Source organism: Erinaceus europaeus, chromosome 18 (assembly GCF_950295315.1).
Source record: "Erinaceus europaeus chromosome 18, mEriEur2.1, whole genome shotgun sequence".
NCBI classification, from domain to species: domain Eukaryota; kingdom Metazoa; phylum Chordata; class Mammalia; order Eulipotyphla; family Erinaceidae; genus Erinaceus; species Erinaceus europaeus.
Window position 1 is genome coordinate 25,168,632 of NC_080179.1, and position 21,475 is coordinate 25,190,106.

The 21,475-nt window shown below is 39.0% G+C and overlaps 1 protein-coding gene across 1 annotated transcript in view; it reads left to right on the forward strand.

Annotated features, from left to right (window-relative positions):
- Positions 1-21,475, forward strand: part of SCN1A (sodium voltage-gated channel alpha subunit 1) — a 162,008-nt gene that overhangs the window by 56,965 nt on the left and 83,568 nt on the right. The gene's annotated exons all lie outside the window — the stretch shown is intronic.

Genomic DNA, 21,475 nt, shown 5'->3' on the forward strand with positions numbered 1-21,475 from the left:
ACTTTTGAAAAACAAAGCCCCCACCATTAGTTCTCTTCATTTGTTAAGCATTATCTTCTAGCCAAATTCTGTAACAATTATGTTTTCTTTGGTGCTACAACCTTCACTTCATTTTTTAGCATAGCATCTTGTATTCTTAGCATTGTATTCTTAGCATCTAGCATTCTTAAAACACTGTTGGAAAAGCCCCACTAAAAATAGTCCATCTACAAGTTTCCTTTCACTGAAATTAATAGTTCTCACACAACTACACAATCTACTTTCCTCCTCATCCATAAAAGAGCTCCCAGGACTTCAGTCTGGTTGATTCAACCCATTCAGAAACTAATAAATAAGTTAATCATTAAGAAGAAACCTGTTTGGGGATCAGGCAGTAGTAGCACAGTGGGTTCAGCTCATGTGGCACACCATGCAAGGACTGGTATAAGGATCCCAGTTTCTCTCTATTTTCAGCTGTTTCTATCAAATAAAGGTAATAAAACATTTTTTAAAAGAAATTAATTCAGGAAGTATGCATTCTTTACTTTTGGAATTTTTGCTTTAACTGTCTCTTACATTATATTTATCTAACACCTAGAAAAGGGAATTGGCAGCATGGAAATGGCTAGGTGGAAAGAAAGCAGGGTAGGGTGTACATTTGTTTTTGTCATCAGATATGGTTATTAATGTTCTGTTTAATGTACCACTGATACACTGTAGTGAGAAAGGATTGAAATATGTATCTAGATTAGACAAAAATCCCAAATAAATTTTAGCCTGATAATTTTGTCTGAGACTATGAATACATAGGACAGAGTGATTGCCAGGTAAAACATGATCTATTGGTAATTCTGGAGCCTCCTTACACTTTTAATTAGACTGATAATTCTGAATGACATTGAAGCTGACTGCCCTCAAACACACAACAAAACACATGAGCACACACACACACACCCACTTTTTAAATTTTTTTTACATTTTTATTTATAAAAAGGAAACCCTGACAATAACCATAGGATAAAAGGGTTACAACTGCCCACAATTCCCACCACCAGAACCCCATATCCCATCTCATCCTCTGATAGCTTTCCTATTCTTTATCCCTCTAGGAGTATGGACCCAGGGTCTTTATGGGGTGCAGAAGTTGGAAGGTCTGGCTTCTGTAATTGCTTCCCTACTGAACATGGGCATTGACAGGTCAATCCATACTCCCAGCCTGTCTTTCTCTTTCTCTAGTGGGGCGGGGTTCTGGGGAAGTGGGGCTCCAGGACACATCGGTGGTGTCCTCTGCCCAGGGAAGTCCATTTGGCATCATGTTAACATCTGGAACCTGGTGGGTGAAAACAGAGTTAAGATAGAAAGCCAAACAAATTATTGACTAATCATGAACATAGAGGCTGAAATAGTTAGGGAGTCTCCATTTTGTAGATAGTTAGTAGGACTATTTTAGTTATGTTCCAATGGGCCCATGGCTATACTAGTGTTTTTTGTTTGTTTTTGAATCTGACATCTGATATGCAGGTCAATACAAGTTATTGTCTGGGTCTGGGGAGATGATGTCACGGCTGGAAAAAGGACCAGAAAGTTGGATCAGGGAAGAGAATAACTCCCAAATATGGGAAAGATATATAAATATTATTGACTGTAAACCCCATCGATTTGATGTCATCTGGGGCCCATATTCAGCTTAGGAGCCTATGTGACCTCTGTATCCCTATAGATCTGAGCTCATAGTCTGTGGTCATGACTAGGAATGTTCCAAGCTATACCAATATCAATATCCTCAAGTGGAACATAGAGTATGTTGTCCAGCCATGCTTTGGAAGATGGAACATTCTCTACTCTTGTTGTTTCATGTTGAGGGCAAGGTCCTATGGGGCCCTCAAAGGGGTCCATTATGTTGTTCCTGATAGACATGACTGGTAATAATGGAAGGAGGGATTTATTCAAGGTCTAGGCTCATCATGTCTGTTTGGGAATCTCAGGACTCCCCGACTAGGACCCCAGCCAATGGGGTGGACTCATAATGACTAAAGAGTCATCTTTAAAGTATGCCAGTCTCTTGACCTTATTCAGCTTTTGCAGTCCTTACTTTGATAAGGTTAGCTTTAGGGTGAGTGAGGAAAGTGTAATCAGAAGTAGGTGAGGATGGTATCTAAGTCTAAGTAGACACTATTTCATTAGGAACTTTATGGTGTCTTTTTAGGTCTTTCTACTTGCTTGCTGAATATACTGACTTACTGCAGACTATTTTGCACTTTTGCTTTCAAGTATATATTTTGCCTTAATTTATAGACATGGGAACATATGCCTTATCTCATGGGACCTGGTCTGTATCTAGGTTTTGGGATTTTGTTAGGAAGTGAACAACCTGAAATGGAATTAAAGAATCCTATAAAATGAAAGGTCTCAGCTTGAATAATGAAGCACAAGGGTTGACATTTCATACCTGACGTCTCTGGACACAATCTGAAGTGAAGCATGCTGAGGTGGTACTCAATTCTTTGATCAGCAGATGCAATATCATTTGGTATGAACTGAGAGAAGCATGCAGGAAAGTGAGCCCCACCCTAGAGGTTGCAGGACTGGGGGTAGTCTATACTCTATAGAGGAAGTGGTGGGAGTTTCCTGCTGTCTTAGGGTTTAAGACAGCAATAGAAAGTTATTGCTGTAATCAAACTATTTGTCAATTTGATTAACTTGGAAAATCCCTTTGTTAGGATTTGCTGTATCATACACAACATCACCATAATTTATGTCCTTTGATATTATTTGTATATAGCTGTGTCTTATAGAGTTATGCCACCAGTGCTTCTGTTCTCCCTGGTCTAAGCTTTTAAGAGAGTCAACATTTCAAAGACTCAGCCTATAGTCTGTGCATTAAAAAGTTTGAGACATTCAATCATTTTTTACACTCTCTTATTAATTAGTGATTTATATTACTACAAGTTAATAGGAGAATGCATATACACCAATCCCACCACCAAAAGATTGTATCCCAACCCCTTCTCCCCCCCACCTCCTGTGAAGCTGAACATCCATCCTCATCCTCCACCCAGAGATTTTTCTTTGGTGCCATTGTCCAAATTCATTCAAATCTTGCTTTGAGTTTACTTTTCTGTTCTTCTTTCTCAAATTCTGTTTATGAGTTGGATTGTCCCATACTCATCTTTGTCTTTCTGACTCAGCTCACTTACATAATTCCTTCTAGTTCATCCAAGATGGGTCATAGAATGTGGGTTCATTGTGTTTAATGGTTGCATAGTATTCCATTGTGTATATATACCACAGATTTCTCAGCCATTCATTGGGCACATGGGTTGCTTCCAGGTTTTAGCTATTATGAATTGTGCTGCTATGAACATAGGTGTACACATACCTTTTTGGTTGAGTGTTATTGAGTCCTTGAGGTATATCCCTTGGAGTAGAATTACTGGATCATATGGAAGGTCCATATCTAGCCTTGTGAGAGTTCTCCAGACTGCTCTCCACAGAGGTTGGACCAATTTATATTCCCTCCAGCAATGCAAAAGGGTTCCTTTGTCCCCACAACCTTTTCAGCATTTGCTGATGCTATCCCTTTTGATGTATGCCATTCTCACAGGGATGAGGTGGTATCTGAATGTTGTCTTTACATGCATTTCTTTGACAATTAGTGACCTGGAGCAATTTTTCATGCATTTGTTAGCCTTTTGGATCTCTTTTGTAGGGAATGTTCTGTTCATATCCTCTGCCTGTTTTTGGATGGGATCATTTGCTTTTTTTGTTGCTAACTTTGCTGAGCTCTTTGTATATTTTGGTTATTAGTCTCTTGTCTGATATATGGCATGTGAAGATCTTCTCCCATTATTTGATTGCTTTCTCTTGCCTGATCGCTATGACAAGAACTTCCAATACTGTGTTGAAGAAGAATGGTGATAATGAATAGCCCTTTATAGTCCCCGATCTGAGGGGGAATGCTTTCAGCTTCTGTCCATTGAATATGATATTGGCTGTAGGTGTGCTATATATGGAATCCACTGTCTTGAGGAATTTCCCTTCTATTCCCATTTTTTGTAGTGTTTTGAACATGAATGGGTGCTGGATTGTGTCAAAGGCTTTCTCTGCATCTATTGAGATAATCATGTGTTTTTTGATTTTGCTTTTATTGATGTGGTGGATGACATTGATTGATTTACATATGTTGAACCAGCCATGCATTCCTGGGATAAATCTCACTTGGTCGTGATGAATAATCTTTATTTGATATACTGCTGTATCCGGTTGGCCAGGGTCTTGTTCAGTATTTTGGCATCTAGGTTACACAGTTTTCCTTTTTTGTTGTGTCCCTATCTGCTTTTGGTATCTGGGTGATACTGGCTTCATATATGGTGGAAGGGAGTGTTTCTGTTTCTTCAATCTTTTGAAAGAACTTTAGAAGTACAAGTCTTAACTGTTTCCTGAAAGTTTTGTAGAATTCATTTGTAAAGCCATCTATCTTTCTTTTTCTTTTTGTTTTTCTTTTTAACCAGAGCACTGCTCAGCTCTGGCACATGGTGGTGTGGGGGATTGAACCTAGGACTTTAGAGCCTCAGGCATGAAAGTCTCTTTGTATAACCATTAAGCTATCGGCCCTCCACCATTGGGAAGATTCTTAATAACTGTTTCTATTTCTTTGTCTGTGATTGGTGCATTTAGGTTTTATAGTTCTTCTTGGTTCAGTTTTGGAAGGACATATGTTTCCAGGAATTCTTCATTTCTTCCAGATTCTCTAGCTTGGTGGCATATAGTTCTCTGTAGAAGTTTTGCATGATTTTCTGGATTTCTGTGGTGGTGTCAGTTGTGATATATCCTCTATCATTTACAGTTCTATTTATTTGATTCTTTTTTTGTTGTTGTTAGTGAGTCTGGATAGGGGTTTGACAATTTTAATTTAATTTTTGTTTAATTTTTCAAAGAACCAACATTTGGCTTCATTAATCTTTTGTATGGTTCTCTTATTTTCAATGTTGTTTTTTTTTCAACATAGATTAGTTTTATTTGGAATATTTCCATGCCAATTATCTCAGTCTTAATTTTTTTTTAAGAAAGGATAAATTAACAAAACCATAGGGTAGGAGGGGTACAACTCCACACAATTCCTACCACCCAATCTCTATATCCCACTTCCTCTCCTGTTAGCTTTCCCACTCTCTATCCCTCTGGGAGCATGGACCCAGGGTCATTGTGGATTGTAGAAGGTGGAAGGTCTGGCTCCTGTAATTGCTTCCCCGCTGAACATGGGCGTTGACTGGTTGGTCCATACTCCCAGTATGCCTCTCTCTTTCCCTAGTAGGGTGGGTCTCTGGGGAAGCAGAGCTCCAGGACACATTGGTGGGGTCTTCAGTCCAGGGAAGCCTGGCCGGCATCCTGATGGCATCTGGAACCTGGTGGCTGAAAAGAGAGTTAACATACAAAGCCAAACAAATTTTTGAGCAATCATGGACCCAAAGGTTGGAATAGTGGAGAGGAAGTGTTGGGGGGGGGTACTCACTGAAAACTATAGTGTACTTCTACTTTCAGGTATATATTTTGCACTAGTTTATGGATACGTGTGAACATATGCTCTCTCTCACAGAACCTGGTCTGTATCTAGGTTTTGGGACTTTGTTGGAAAGTGAATCACCTGAGATGGAATTAGAGTATACTATGGAAGGAAAGGTCTCACCTGAGTAATGAAGCTGAAGGGTTGTCATTCCACACGTGAAGTCTCTGGATTTCTGTCCTAATTTTAGTGATTTCTGTCCTCTGGTTGCTTTAGGGTTCCTTTGTTCCTCTTCCTCTAAGTCCTAAGGCATGCAGTAAGGTCCTTTGTTTGAGCTTTTTCTTGTTCTCTAATGTGTGATTATATGGCTATGAATTTCCCTCTCAGTATTGCTTTAGCTGTGTCCCAAATACTTTGACAGTGTGTGTCATTATTTTCATTTGTTTCCAGGAACATTTGAATTTCTTGCTTGAGTACCTCTCTGACCCATTGGTTATTAAGCAGCACGTTGTTGAGTTTCCAAATTCTGTGACTTTTAGTAATTTTCTGTTTGTTGTTGAATGTTATCTTTATTCCACTGTGGTCTGAGAAGATACTTGGGTTGATTTCAGTGCTCTTCAATTTGTTGATACTGTCTTTGTGGCCTAATGCGTGGTCTATCCTTGAGGATGTGCTGTGTTGATATGAAAAGAATGTGTATTCCAGTTTTGGGGGGGTGAAGATCTCTGAAAATGTCCAGGAGGTTTAGTCTGTCCATCTCTTCATTTAATTCTCTTTTTTTTTTTGTTAATCCTCTGCTTTATTGATCTAAGTGTGAGAGTGGGGGGTTGAAGTCTCCCACTATTACTGTATTATTTTTTTATGTATTTTTGTATTTCTTTCAATAGGTGTTTTATGTAGTTAGATGGTCCTTCATTGGGTGCATAGTTGTTAATAACTGTTAAATCTTCTTCGTTGATTGATTCTCTAATCATTATGTAATGGCCTTGACTATCTTTTATTACTTTATTTAATTTAAAGTCTACACACACACACACACACACACACACACACACACACACACACACACACACACACACACACACTTTACCCTGGATAGCAAAGGGAATATCATGAGAATGACTGTATTTATATTAATTTCACTAAATAATAATGTGGATTACTGAAGCATTACTTTAAGAACCTGGTTTTGTGCAGAGCAGACAGCTTACCAGTAAGAATGCATGTCTTGCTATGCACCTGTTGTATGTCCAAGTTTTGATACCATATGGAAGGGCCTATGACACCTGATGAAACTCTAGTGTGATAATGTCTCTCCCTCTGCCTCTATATGAATTAAAAGCAATCAAATTGTGAAATTATGCATGCATGATATCCCAGTTCTGAAAAATGGATACTAATCTATAGATAAATAAATAGAATTATATATTGTAGAACAATAACGTGCAGAAAATAAGTTATCATGGAGACTTGGTGATGCCCCTGGTTGAGTACACATGTTACATTGCACAAGGACCTGGGTTGGAGCTCCTATAGGTGGAAAGCTTTGTGAGTGGTGAAGTAGAGCTGCAGCGCCCTGTCTCTCTCTCTCTCTCTCTCTCTCTCTCTCTCTCTCTCTCTCCATTGCAATCTACAGTAGTTTTCCCAAGGTTGCATACACTCTACATTTCTCCATGCACCAGTTGTGACCTGGGCATTTTTGCTTTGTGATGACACAGCACCAGAAGATTTTCTTTGACTAGGAAGATTAACTTAGAATTGAGTTCAAGTTAATGAGGACATCTAGAAGAAGAATCCCACACTTTAGGGGTTGGGCAGTGCCACGCTGGTAAGCACACAGAGTATGAAGCATAAGGACCCACGTAAGGATTCCGGTTGAGCCGCCAGGCTCCCCACCTGCAGGGAATCAAGGTTTGCCTCACAAACAGTGAAGCAGGTCTGCAGGTGTCTTTCTCTCTCTCTACCTCTCTCTTCTCACTCAAATTCTCTCTGTCCTATCCAATAAAAAATGAGGGAAAAAATAGCCACCAGGAGCAGTGGTTTCATAGTGGTGGCACTGAGACCCAGCAGCTATGATCCTGGAGTCAAAAAAAGAAGAAAAAAAAAAAAGAAAGAAAGGAAAGAAAGAAATCCCACATTTCAGGACATTTCCTATGTAGCACCTCTAAACACCCCTCTACCTGGAAGAGTTCAGTGACTTTTCTCAAACCATGGTCATATTTGTGATTGTCCATAAATCACAGAAATAAAGTCATAAATTTAAATATCTGAGTTCTTCAGAACACAACCTTACATATTCAGTAAAGATCCTATCAAAGATATTTACCATATATTTTTTATCATTAACAGAGTAGAGTTGTGCAGGACATGAACCCTGAAAGTAAAACCTTTTGGACTGATTGAAACTATTGTTTACTAAATAGTTTCCTAAGAATATTTTAAGGAACATATTCATGAAGAAGTAGGTGGCATAGTCATTTTTTTTTCTCCTAATATATTCAAATGCTAGTTCTAGCTTCCTTCCTCTACTGGGAATTACCAAGTAAGCTTGCTTTCCTTCTGCCATTATTCCCACAGCAATAAAAGGACAAATGTTGAATTGAACACTTTTTCTCCTGGCTGCTATTTATTGAGCATAACTCCCATCTTTATTAGTCGCATCAGCACAAATGGCATGCATTGCCTGAGAGAGAAAATCAAGAACAGTGGCATTCATTCATTTATGTGGGGATTATAGCAAATTACTTTTAGATAGTGTTCTTCAAACAAAATCAAATGGATCCTTGATATTTTCCAAATAGGAAGGAGAGTGGTGAAATGAGTAACATTGGAGGGATATAGGTTTGAAGGAAAAGAAAATGGGAACTGTGGTGGGAATTGTGTGGAGTTTCACCCCTCTTATCCTATGGTTTTGTCAGTGCTTCCTTTTTATAAATAAAAATTAAAAAGAAAGGATAAAATGTAGCAACTGGGGTGGGCATTTTCTTTGTGGTACAGTACATGTAGAAAGGATCAGGGAGTCGGGTGGTAGCGCAGCAGGTTAAGCACAGGTGGCGCAAAGCACAAGGACAGGTGGTGAAGCAGGTCTGCAGGTGTGTATCTTTCTCTCTCCCTTTGTCTTCCCCTCCTCTCTCCATTTCTCTCTGTCCTATCCAACAATAATGACATCAGTAACAACAACAATAATAAATACAACAATAAAAAACAACAAGGGCAACAAAAGGGAATAAATAAATAAATATTTTTTAAAGAAAGGATCAAAGTACATTTCCTTTCTTAGCAATGATAGTTGTAAACTAAAAAAAAGTCATTAGTGCTTTTATAACAATTGACAAGTTTGTGGAATAAGAAGGGTGTAATTTCATACAATTTCCACCACCAGAGTTCCATATCCCATCTCCTCCATTGGAAAGTTTCCTATTCTTTATCCCTCTAGGAGTATGGACTAAAGATCTTTATGGGATACAGAAGGTTGGATGTCTGGCTTCTTCAATTGCTTCCCTGCTGAACTTGGGCATTGGCAGGTTGATCCATAGCTCCAGCCTGTTTCTTTCATTCTCTAGGGGGGCTGGACTCTGAGGAGGTGGGGGTTCCAGGACATATTGATGAGGCTGTCTGCCCAGGGAAGTCAGGTTGGCATCATGGTAGCATCTGAAACTTGGTAGCTGAAAGACATTAAGATATAAAGCAGTGTAAATTATTTAATAATCAGGAACCTAAAGGTAAGAATAGAGAAGCTGAGATTTGGGGGGTTTTATGTTGTAAATTAAAATTTCTTAACAATACTTTTAACATTGTAGCACAGTCTCTCTCTGACTCATGTGAATCTCTCATGTGTTAAAAGATGGAAATGGAGAATCAAGAAGAGAGGGAAGAGAAGAAAAGTTGGGCAATAAGGGAGAAAGAGTGGGCCATGAATAACATTGACCACTGCATTTTCACTACTCTGAGTAATCCACTTTGTAAAAAGCCTGATCAGTAGAGGTTTAACTGAGCAATGCTCTCTCATGCCCATCTCATCAGACATGGGAGATCCACATTAAGCTTTTAGTGTCTTCTCAAACCTGCATTCTCAAAATCTACAAATAATATGAGCAATTGGTCTCTGTATCCTATATTATTTCTGACAAGACTACTCATCTACCAAATTAAGATTATTTTTAACATGGAAGAGTTCCATAATTAAAAAATAGTAATAATAACAGGAGTCTGGCAGTAGTGCAGCGGCTTAAGCACATGTGGCGCGAAGCGCAAGGACCTGCGTAAGGATCCTGGTTTGATCCCTGGCTCCCCACCTGCAGGAGGTTCATTTCACAAGCAGTGAAGCAGGTCTGCAGGTGTCTATCTTTCTCTCCCCCTCTCTGTCTTCCCCTCCTCTCTCCATTTCTCTCTGTCCTATTTAACAATGATGACATCAATAGCAACAACAATAATAACTACAACAACAATAAAAAAAACAAGGGCAACAAAAGGGAAAATAAATTAAAAAATATAAAAAATTAAAAAGATTACAAAAATTAACATAAGTAACTTACTATAATTAAGTCAACTACTATGCTCTTGATAAAGTGTGATCATACTTATTTAAAATAATTTTCAAGTTATTCTGGGCATAACTGTTAAGAAAGATTCCTAAATGGTTTGAGCAAATGAATGAAATATGTATTTTAGTTCATTTCAGTTATAATAATAACTTGGAAATATTCCATTATATGTATGCCAGGACAGATATTTGTAGAATAAATAAAATGACATTTCCTAGGTCTTAAAATTCAATGTGAATAGCAATTTCTTCCTTGGATGCTAAAAACATAGTAATGTGAGAACACAAGGGTAAGAATAACATTTTAGTTAGTTATTTTTACTGTTATTAACAATGATATTCTTTTGTTAAGTGGGTGGGAGGAACGCCACAGTATCAGCTGAAACACTTCCTCACGAACTGTGGTGCCCAGATGGTTTATGTCCCCAGAATAGTAATGAGACTCTACAAGGAGCTGACAGTCATTTTGGCAGGAGTTTGATTTCTCCTCAGCATGGAACACAAACCACTCTAAAGACATAATTGCAGATAGATAGATTTTATCACCTTAAATTATAGACTATATGATGGTCAATATACATAAATATTGTATAATCATAACTTTTATGTTAGGAAACCTTTGGAGAGATAGAAGTGGGCAGATGGATTATGTAAAATGATGTTCCCAGTTGGAAACTAGAAACAACCAAATTTAGCACAACCTTAAAAAAGTTATAAAGTAAAATATAAATTGACTGTGAAAATATAATACATTCAGTTTTTAACCTGCATATTACTGGTTCTTTTAAATATATATTTTATATATTTATTGGATAGACATAGTGAATCCAAGGGGAAGAATGTGATAGAAAGGAGATGAAAAAAAGAGAAATACCAGCAGCACAGCTTTACTAGTGCTACTGCTTGGCCCCCATAATATGATTTTTAAAGTTAAATGAGTGTCACAGTCTTTTTTTCTTTTTCTGCCACTAATTTTTCTTATTTGTTTCACTGGGTTATTACTGGGGCTTTGTGCCTTGAATGATTCCTTTTCTCCTAGTGGCCATTTAAAAAAAAAATTCTGTTTTGTGATAGAGGGTGAGAGACAGAGATAGACAAGAGAGACAGATAGAAAGAGATGGAAAGAAGTAAGGAGAAAGAAAGGAGGAGACACACATGTAGTATTAGTCTACTAATCATGAAGCTTCTCCACTGTAGGTGGGGACTGGGAAATTAAACTCAGGGCATCTTATAGGGTAACATGTACACTTTCCTTGGTATGCCCAGCCCCCAGTTTTTTTTTTCATATTTTTAAAGATAATGTAAATTTTTTTCAAAATGCTTTAGTTATTAGATTTTTTCTGGGGTTTCTTCAAAACTATAATTTACTGAGTGAATAGCATTTCAACATGGATAGTTGTGATATATTTGTATACATTTAAGTTTAAAACTATCTAAGTACTTTAAAATTGCTTCATAATGATTAGAAACAAGCAGGTTAGGGATCCGGTGGTGGCACACCTGGTTGACTGCATCTGATACAATGCATAAGGACCCAGGTTCAATCTCTCAGTCCCCACCTGCAGGGGGAAAGCTTTGCTAGTGGTGAAGCAGGGGTTCAGATTTCTCTGTCTCACTCCCTATCTCCCTCTTCCTTCTCAATTTCTAGCTATCTCTGTACAATAATAAATAAGTCCAGCTGGATTTATTTATTTGTTCTACCAATAAGCTTACTAAGCCTGAAAAAGTCAGACATTTATTTTGAAAGTAAGAGTTAAGGAAATTCAGAGACGAGACCTGTCAACTTTGTTTTGATGTAGGTTGCCTCTATTAAATGAAAGGAATGAATCAGATGGTCTCTAATACTTAAAAAAAAAAAAGGCTTGCTATTCTTTATTCTTTATCTTATGTCTTACATATCTTTGTCTGATTATCTTAAAATCACTTATTTAGACTTTCTGAAATTCAAAGGCTCAAGAAAAATAAATCTCTTCTACTTGGAGAGTAAGATTTTTACTTGAGCCGAAAAAAAATCTCTCACTTGGATAGTATGCTTCTGTGCCTTATGTGCAGTCCATGTTCAGTGTGGCTATGTATGTGACCTACCGGACTGAAGGAAGCCTTGGTGGCATGTTCTCTTTCACTCTTTTTCTTTCTGCCACTCTATTTCAATCTAAAAAAAATAAATCCCTTCATGTTTAAAACTTTTGTATGAAACACTAGTGAAAATGAAATGTTTCTTTCTGAGCTAATGTAGTCATTTCTGTGTCGGTGAAAAAAATGCAGTAGCCACTGATGAACTAGAAGATTTCATGAGTTGGGGCCAGAGGGTGGCATCCCTGGTTAAATGCACAGTTACCTCATGTAAGTACTGGGGTCTACATTTTCAAGAGAAAGCTTCACAAGCAGTGAAGTAGCCTTGCAGGTGTCACTTTTCCCCCTTCTCCCTCTCTATATCCCCATTTCCTTCTCAATTCCCCTGTCTCTATACAACAACATAAAAATAAATAAAATATTTAAAATAATATCTCACAGGTTAAGATTAAATTCAGACTGAGAGATAGCTCGTGGGTAGGAGGCTTGCTTCCCTGTGTGTGACCCTAGTTTGAACCCTGAACCACACTGGAATGACACTACATTCAGGGGGAAGCTCCAGTCAATCTGTGGTGCCTCTTTTGTGTCTCTTTATCTAGGGGAGAGAGTTGGCCATGAAGTAATGAAACCACCTGTGCTTGAGGTCTGTTTCACCCAAGGTTCGAGACTGGCACCCACTGCACTAGAGAAAATACTTGGTGCTGTGGATCTTTGCCACACTTTCTTTGTCTCTATTACTATCTGAAAAAGTCAGTTGGACTAGTGAAGTCCTAGCAGTAACAAAAGAAGAAGGAGTAGGAGGAGAGGGGCGGAGGGGAGAAGGACGGAAAGAAAAAAAGATACCACAGCAAAAACTTCCTTCAGTACAGTGAGCACTGGGCTTGAACCTGCGTCATGAACATGGCAAAGAGCACACTATTCAAGTGAGCTTTTTTCCTGGTCCTGAACATTTTAATCTTTGATATTCTGTAGAATGTATTTGCACACCCACAGATCACTGTCGTATTGGTGGGTTAATTGCAATTAACTTTGATTGCCTTTCTCCTGGATTCTAAATCAAGGAACTCACCTAGTCCAACTACCCCTGTCAAAGGATTATGAATGACAATCACTCCTGGTATCCCAAGAAACATCCCCTCACCCCCTGAAAAAGGGTAGTAATATTTAAACTAGATGGTGTTTAAACTGGATGATCTGGAGAAAAAGCCAATTTTTTTCTGCAATGTAGCCTACTGGCCTAAATCCTTGAAGGAGCAGGAATGGTGGTAATACCATCATCCAGTTGATCTGTTTTGTCAGCAAGAAAATAAGAGGAGGTGTATTTTCAGGCACTCAGAAAGCTTTATCAATATCTTGAGCATCAAGATTTATGTGGCGTCTGTGTAGCAGTTATTGGATCAAAGCCTCTCCAGTCTCATGTCCCCTCAAACTGAAATATTAGAAAGAAAAAAAAAGTTGTCCACAGTCTTTAACTCATTTGAGAACTTCAGGGTGGCCTGGACAGGAAAAGCATTATTAGACCAGATGTTATGTGAGGAAAGGACTCTGCCCACAGGAAGTGAGGTCACTTTCCTCATGATGCTTGTTAGTAGAACATGGAACCCCTGTAACCAGCTAACTAAATTTTCCCATACTCAATTCATTTTGCCCAAAACTTTTTCTGTGCAAACTCATTTTCTTGTTTGCCCATTTTTGGGAGAAATAGTTGCTGGAACATGTGGAACCATGTTCAGTCAGAAGACAAAGTGTTGTTCAAGATAGAGACTCTGTCCATTTTGCTGTGTCTGCCCTCTGGCAGAGGAGGAGGAACATGTATGTGGCTGCCTGTGTGTGGAGCAGCCAAAGTCACTCACTCAGGCTGAGGGTGAGCCCGGAGCTCATATGGAGGAGCTGGTCATCTAGGATGCTGCCATCCTTCAGGAGGTAGAACAGCTGAAGCTTCCACATACTCTTCCTGAGGAGGGGCCCAAGGAATGTGAGGAAAGTCCTCAGAAGACTGAGAAGGAGGAGATGCCCAAGGAGGATGAGGAGGGACACCAGCAGGAGCCCAGGAAGTTGGAGGAGGAACTGGAGGAGGAAAAGGAATCAGAAGAGGAGCAGGAGATGGTGTTTATGGTGGAAGAATTGGACAATAAGGAGAAGGAGAAGTTTCTGTTTAGGGTGAAGGGATCAGAAAAGGAGGAGGTGGAGGAGGAATTGGTACTGATGGTGGTAAAGGAGGAGGAAGAAGAAGAAGAGGAGGAGGAATTCATCAATAACCAGGAGGAGGAGCAGTCCATGGAGCTGAAGGAGTTTTTTGAGACCCAGGAAGCTTGCACAAAGATAGAGGAATATCTTACAGACACTGAGAAAGAGGAGTTTGCCAGCCAGGTAGAGAGTGAAGACCCAGGATTATCAGACAGTGAAGACATTGAATCATTAGAGAGTCTACCAGCAGAAGAGTCCATACTCTGGCTCCTTCAACTTCTGGAGGAACTAGACCCTCTGGTGGAATTTTCAATGACTATTAAGTTGTCCTTTAATGTCTGAGATGGAAGATGAAGAACAAGGGAAAAGAGAAAGGCAGAAAGAGGCAGAATCAGGACCATCATTTATTCTGACCCTCCAGAAAAACAGTACTTGGATGAAATTAGAGGTGACCCTGACGTGAACCTGATTTCTGATAGGGTTAAAAGTGCAGAACATAGTTCTTGATAGCTGTATAGTATTCAATTGTGTATATATACCACAGCTTTCTCAGACACTCATCTGTTGTTGGGCACCTGGGTTGCTTCCAGGTATTAGATATTATGAATTGTGCTGCTATGAACATAGGAGTGCACACCTCTTTTTGGTTGGGTGTTAATGGTGTCCTTGGGGTATAACCCCAGGAGAGGAAATACTGAATCATAAGGAAGGTCCATGTCTAGCCTTCTGAGAGTTTTCCAGAGTGTTCTCCACAGAGGCTGGACCAATTTACATTCCCACCAGCAATGAAAAAGGTTCCTCTGTCCCCACAGCCTCTCCAGCATTTGTTGCTGCTGTCGTTTTTGATGTATGCCATTCTTACAGGAGTGAGGTGGTATCTCAATGTTGTTTTAATTTGCATTTCTCTGACAATCAGTGACCTGGAGCAGTTTTTCTTGTTTGTTAGCCTTTTGGATCTCCTCTGAGGTGAATGTTTTGTTCATATCCTCTGCCCATTTTTGGATGGGGTCATTTGCTTTTTTGGTGCTAAGTTTGCTGAGCTCTTCCTCTATTTTGGTGATTAGTCTCTTGTTTGATGTATGGCATGTGAAGATCTTCTCCCCTTCTGTGAGGGGTCTCTTTGTTTGTTTAATAGTTTCTTTGGATGTGCAGGAGCTTTTCAATTTGATGTAGTCCCATTGGTTTGTTTCTGCTTTAGTCTTCCTTGCAATTGGGTTTATTTCATCAAAGATGTCCTTGAGGTGTAGGTGGGAAAGTGTTTTACCAATGAACCCACCTTCTCTGACCCATCTTGGACAGAGCTAGAAGGAATTATGTTAGGTGAGCTAAGTCAGAAAGATAAAGATGGATATGGGATGATCCCACTCATCAACAGAAGTTGAGAAAGAAGATCTGAAAGGGAAACTAAAAGCAGGATCTGACTAAACTGAAAGTAGGGCACCAAAGTAAAAACCCTGTGGTGAGGGGTAGACATGCGGCTTCCGGGGCCAGTGGGGGGTGGGGGTGGGTGGGTGGGATGGGACACAGTCTTTTGGTGGCGGGAATAGTGTTTATGTACACTCCTAGTAAAGTGTAGTCATATAAATCACTAGTTAATTAATATGAGGGGGAAATTAATTGTATGTCTCGAAGTTTTTAAAACACAGACTGAGTCTTTTTAATATATAGGCTGAGTATTTGATATTCACACTCTCTCAAAAGCCTAGACTAAGTATATCAGAAGCAACCGGTGGCACAGCTATATATAAGATACTGGGTATTATACAGCAACCCTAAGAAAGGGACTTTTCAAAGCTAACCCAATTACCAAATAATATGATGATAACAGTAACTATCTATTGTCTTTTTGAACCCTAAGACAGCAGGAACCTCACATCTCCATTATAGAGCCTATATTTCCCCCAGTCCTGGAACCTTAGGATAGGGCCCACTTTCCCGCATGCCTCTCCCAGTCCATATCAAATAATATTGCATCAGTCAATCGCAACCTAATCAACACAACGATTGCCACCTCAACATGCTTCAGCTCAAACTGTGTCCAGAGACTTCAGGTGTGCAATGACAACCCTTCAGCTTCATTACTCAGGTGGGACCTTTCCTTTAATAGTATTCTCTAATTCCATTCCAGGTGGTTCACTTTTCTAACAAAGACCCAAAACCTAGATATAGACGAGGTTCTGTGAGAGAGAGCATATGTTCACACGTATCCATAAACTAGTGCAAAATTTAAACCTGAAAGTAGAAGTACACTACAGTTTTCAGTGAGTACCCCCCCCAACATTTCCTCTCCGCTATTCCAACCTTTGGGTCCATGATTGCTCAACAATTTGTTTGGCTTTGTATGTTAACTCTCTTTTCAATCACCAGGTTCCAGATGCCAACAGGATGCCGGCCAGGCTTCCCTGGATTGAAGACCCCACCAGTGTGTCCTGGAGCTCTGCTTCCCCAGAGACCCACCCTACTAGGGAAAGAGAGAGGCAGACTGGGAGTATGGACCGACCAGTCAACACCCATGTTCAGCGGGGAAGCAATTACAGGAGCCAGACCTTCCACCTTCTGCAACCCACAGTGACCCTGGGTCCATGCTCCCAGAGGGATAGAGAATGGGAAAGCTGTCAGGGGAGAGGATGGGATATGGAGATTGAGTGGTGGGAATTGTGTGGAGTTGTACCCCTCCTATCCTGTGGTTTTGTTAATTTATCCTTTTTTAAATAAAAAATAAATTTAAAAAAAGAGTGCAGATCATAGATCATAATAGGTCATAGAAGAAATAGAAGGTGATGAAGAGGAACCAACAGGACGTCTGGCTTTCATGGAATGCCGGGAACTAGAGCAGAGCATCCCTCTTCCAGAAGACGAAGTCAACCCACTGATGGAGGCATTAATGAATGCTGAAACACAGGGCGGAGTGGCCAAGCTTGTAGCCAGAATCAAGGCAGAGAATGCAGAGGCAGCTTTTAAGCCATCACTTCATTCCTCCTTTTTTTCCCCCTAGAAACACAGAGATCTGATGGATTCATAGATTTAAATCACTTGCCAAAATACCCCCCTAAGCGGTCTCTGCTTCCCTGGAAACTCAAGGCATATCCACAGACCCCAATTAAAGAAGTGCTTCTGGTCTTCCATTCAGAGCTTCTTGCGGAGTATGAGGATCAGATATTTCCAATACCCTCCCAAGGGGCAGCTCAGAAGGTTGTTTGATCAAAAATAGCCCATTTCACAGGTGTTTTGTAATGAATCTGATTTTTAAATAAAGTTTAATTAAAAAAAAACACTCTCTTCCCTGGATTGAAGACACCACCAATGTGTCCTGGAGCTCAGCTTCCCCAGAGACCCATCCTACTAGGGAAAGAGAGAGGCAGACTGGGAGTATGGACCGACCAGTCAACGCCCATGTTCAGCGAGGAAGCAATTACAGAAGCCAGACCTTCTACCTTCTGCAACCCTCAATGACCCTGGGTCCATGCTCCCAGAGGGATAGAGAATGGGAAAGCTATCGGGGGAGGGGGTGGGATATGGAGATTGGGGGGTGGGAATTGTGTGGAGTTGTACCCCTCCTACCCTATGGTTTTGTTAATTAATCCTTTCTTAAATAAAAAAATAAATAAAAAAAAGAATAAAAAACAACAAGGACAACAAAAGAAAAAAAAATAAAAAAAAATAAAATTGAAGAGAAAAAAAAAAACACTCTTTTAAAGTCTTCTCACTAGAAGAGCGTAGTCTTGCCTTTTGTAAAGAGACTAGATTTAATCTTTTGACCCAAAGAAATGTCTAAATACTGGCTCTCACATAGGTGTAGAAAGTTGCAAGCCAAAACAGCAGATTCTCATATATGTAGTTTTATAAATTAGAACTACTTAATGTATTCAGTTATAAAGAGTCGTTTCAAGTGTGAAAACGTAATTACTCCTATTTTTTAGCAGAATATATACATATTCCAAATATAATTTAGAACTTGTTTCTATAATGTCACTGACCAAATATTAATATTAAAGTTTATATGACAATTATTAGAAACTTGTGGAACAAATTATACTTTTTGTTTTTATCCTTATAACTCATGTAATGGAAGGTTTATTTTAGGGTATCATGTAGTTTGAAGAAACACATTATATTAACCTAAGAATTATATCATTGAGTTAAACTGCTAACATAGAAATGGAACCCCAATGTATAAATTAATGTGTACATGATAATTTGAGTTTATAATATTCACAAATGTAGAATGTTTTTCTTCTTTATCCCTAGCTGTTCACTTTTTCATTTGGAACCCACAGTCAGTTATCAAGGAGAGTTGCTTGCTTGGGTTGCTTGCTTGATTTTTTTCTATACTGACACTTTTTGGAGAACAAGGCATTTTTAAGTAACTATTTAAGTTTCATCCATATACATTTATCGGCTATTATCTTCATTCCCATATTCTCACATTAGGAAGTGTTAAGGCAGTGAAATAGAAAGGATGAAGCCAAAGGGATGGTCAAGGACACACTGGATAGATTCAAGAAAGCAGGAGTCTTTATATGACATCAAACAATCTTATCTTCTGGGGAAATAAAGATGAAGACAATTTAAGTAGAAGATTAATCCACTCCAAAATTACTGTAATCAATATGTACAGAACAAATAATGAAGCTTGAATTTTTAATTTTTTTTATTTATAAAAGGGAAAAATTGACAAAACCATAGGATATGAGGGGTACAACTTCACACAGTTCCCACCACCAGAACTACGTATCCCATTCCATCCCCTGATAGCTTTCTTATTCTTTAACTCTCTGGGAGCATGGACCCAAGGTCATTGTGGGATGCAGAAGGTGGAAGGTCTGGCTTCTGTAATTGCTTCCCCGCTGAACATGGCATTGACAGGTCGATCCATACTCCCAGCCTGTCTCTCTCTTTCCCTACTGGGGAAAAGCTCTGGGGAAGCACAACTCCAAGGCACATTTTGGGGTTGTCTGTCCAGGGAAGTCTGGTTGGCATAATAGTAGCATCTGGAACCTGGTGGCTGAAAAGAGAGTTAACATACAAAGCCAAACAAATTGTTGAACAATCATGGACCTAAGGGCTGGAATAGTGCAGATGAAGAGTTAGGGGGGGTCCTCCATTTTGTAGATAGCTAGTAGGCATATTTTAATTGAATACCAAAGTGTCTGCGGCTATACTAGTTTTTTATAAAACAAAAAGTACAGGAACTACAAGCAATAATAAAAGTATACTGTTTATTCTAACTCATTTTTCTCATCCTATAATAGGTGAAGTACAGCAAATTTCTCTCTACAGATATGACAAATATAAATCAGAAAATATAACTGATATATATTAAGCTTCATTACTTTGAAACAAATGATAAGTTGTTAGTGTGTGTGTGTGTGTGTGTGTGTGTGTGTGTGTGTGTGTGTGTGTTGGTTAAGTCACTTATATAGTTTCTATTGGTGCAGAAAAAAAAACCTCAAGAGTACAAGAAATGGAAATATTACAAGCACAATATAATAATACCAAACATTTCTGGACTGGTAAATTGGCTCAGTGAGAAGTGTGCCTGTTTTAATATACATTGGAACTATTTTTCAACCAGAACATTACTACGTTAGAAGTATCAGTGTTGTGGTGTCTGTCTGTCATTTGGTCTATCTTTATCTCTTTCTATCTGAAAAAATAAGTCAAAAGTAGTGAAGCCCAGATGATGTAAAAAAAATCGGTTTTTTACAATGAAGAATTTGAAATCAAACTTCATTCTACAACACTTTGAGATAGTTTGCCTGTTAGAGCACTAAGCTAAAAGTGCATGAGGCTTAAAACTATGGCACTAGGGTACACTTCATAGATATGGAGTGTCTCTCACTCTTTCTGTCTGTCTCTGGCCTATCTTTCACTTCCTTACTCTTTTTTCAAAGCAAAAAAGAACAAAATGTTGGTCTGGGTATGTGGGGAAAACTCAACTATACTTGAAGACAATTAAATAAATAAATAAATAAATAAATAAATAAATAACTGCGACCCAGGAGTTGGCACAGTGGATAAAACTTTGGACTTTCAAGAGTGAGGTCCTGAATTTGATCCTCCATGTTGTCTGTGCCAAAGTCATGCTCTATTTCTCCTTCTCCTCCTCCTTCTCCTCTTCCTCTTTCTTTCCCTCTCCCTCCCCTCTCCCTTCACCTTCCTTCTCCTTTTTTTTCTTGTTTTACTATTATTTGTATTGATTTAATAATCATTGACAAAACTGTAGGATAAGAGGGGTACAATTTCTACCACTCAAGATCGGTATCCCATCCCCTCCATTGGAAACATTCCTGTTCTTCATCCCTTTGGGAACATGGACCCAGGACCAATATGAGGTGTAGATGGTAGAAGGTCTGGCTACTGTAATTGCTTCTCTGCTGGACATGGACATTGGCAGGTCGATCCATGCTCCCAGCCTGTTTCTATCTTCCCCTAGTAGGGCAGGGGTCTAGAAGGTGGAAAACCAGGGTACAATGGTGAGGTCATCTGCCCAGAGAAATCAAATTGGCATCATGGTAGCATTTGCAACTTGGTGACTGAAAAAGCATTAAGATATAAAGAAGAGAAAAGTGTTTAATAATCAAGAATCTAAAGGTAAGACTATAGCAGATGAAACTTGTATCATGTAGAATCCAAATAGAACATTTGTCCTAGTGGTAACTTGGGCCCTTAAACTTTGAAATTTGAGCTCATATTAAATGTGCCTTGGAACAATACAGTTAGGATTTAGTTTGTGCTTAGGTATGACTGTACTTTATGGATTTGGGAATTTTGTCTCAGGTGTTCATAATATGTTTAGAACTATAGGACTATAGAGTCAGCAAGAGTATTATTATTACAGGAAAAAAACACATTTCAGTTCCTATTGGGTTTGTAGTTATCCTCTCTCCTTTCAGATGATTTTTTTTCCCAAAAAGGAGAATGCTCCTGCTGCCTGCACTTATAGTTATCTTTTACCACCTGCAATACAACTCTAATAATTTTTTTTCAATATTTATCTTAGTCTCATTCTTCATTTTAGTGGCATTGGTTAAATTTTGGACTACCTCTGTCTGTATGTATCCAAGTATGCCAAACTTAGCATGGCTAATGATAGGAGCAGGCCACCATTCTAATGTTTCAATCTCAAAACATAGAAGAATACCAGTTAGAACAGCAGTGGCTATCTAAGTCGTCTTTAAGACTGATTA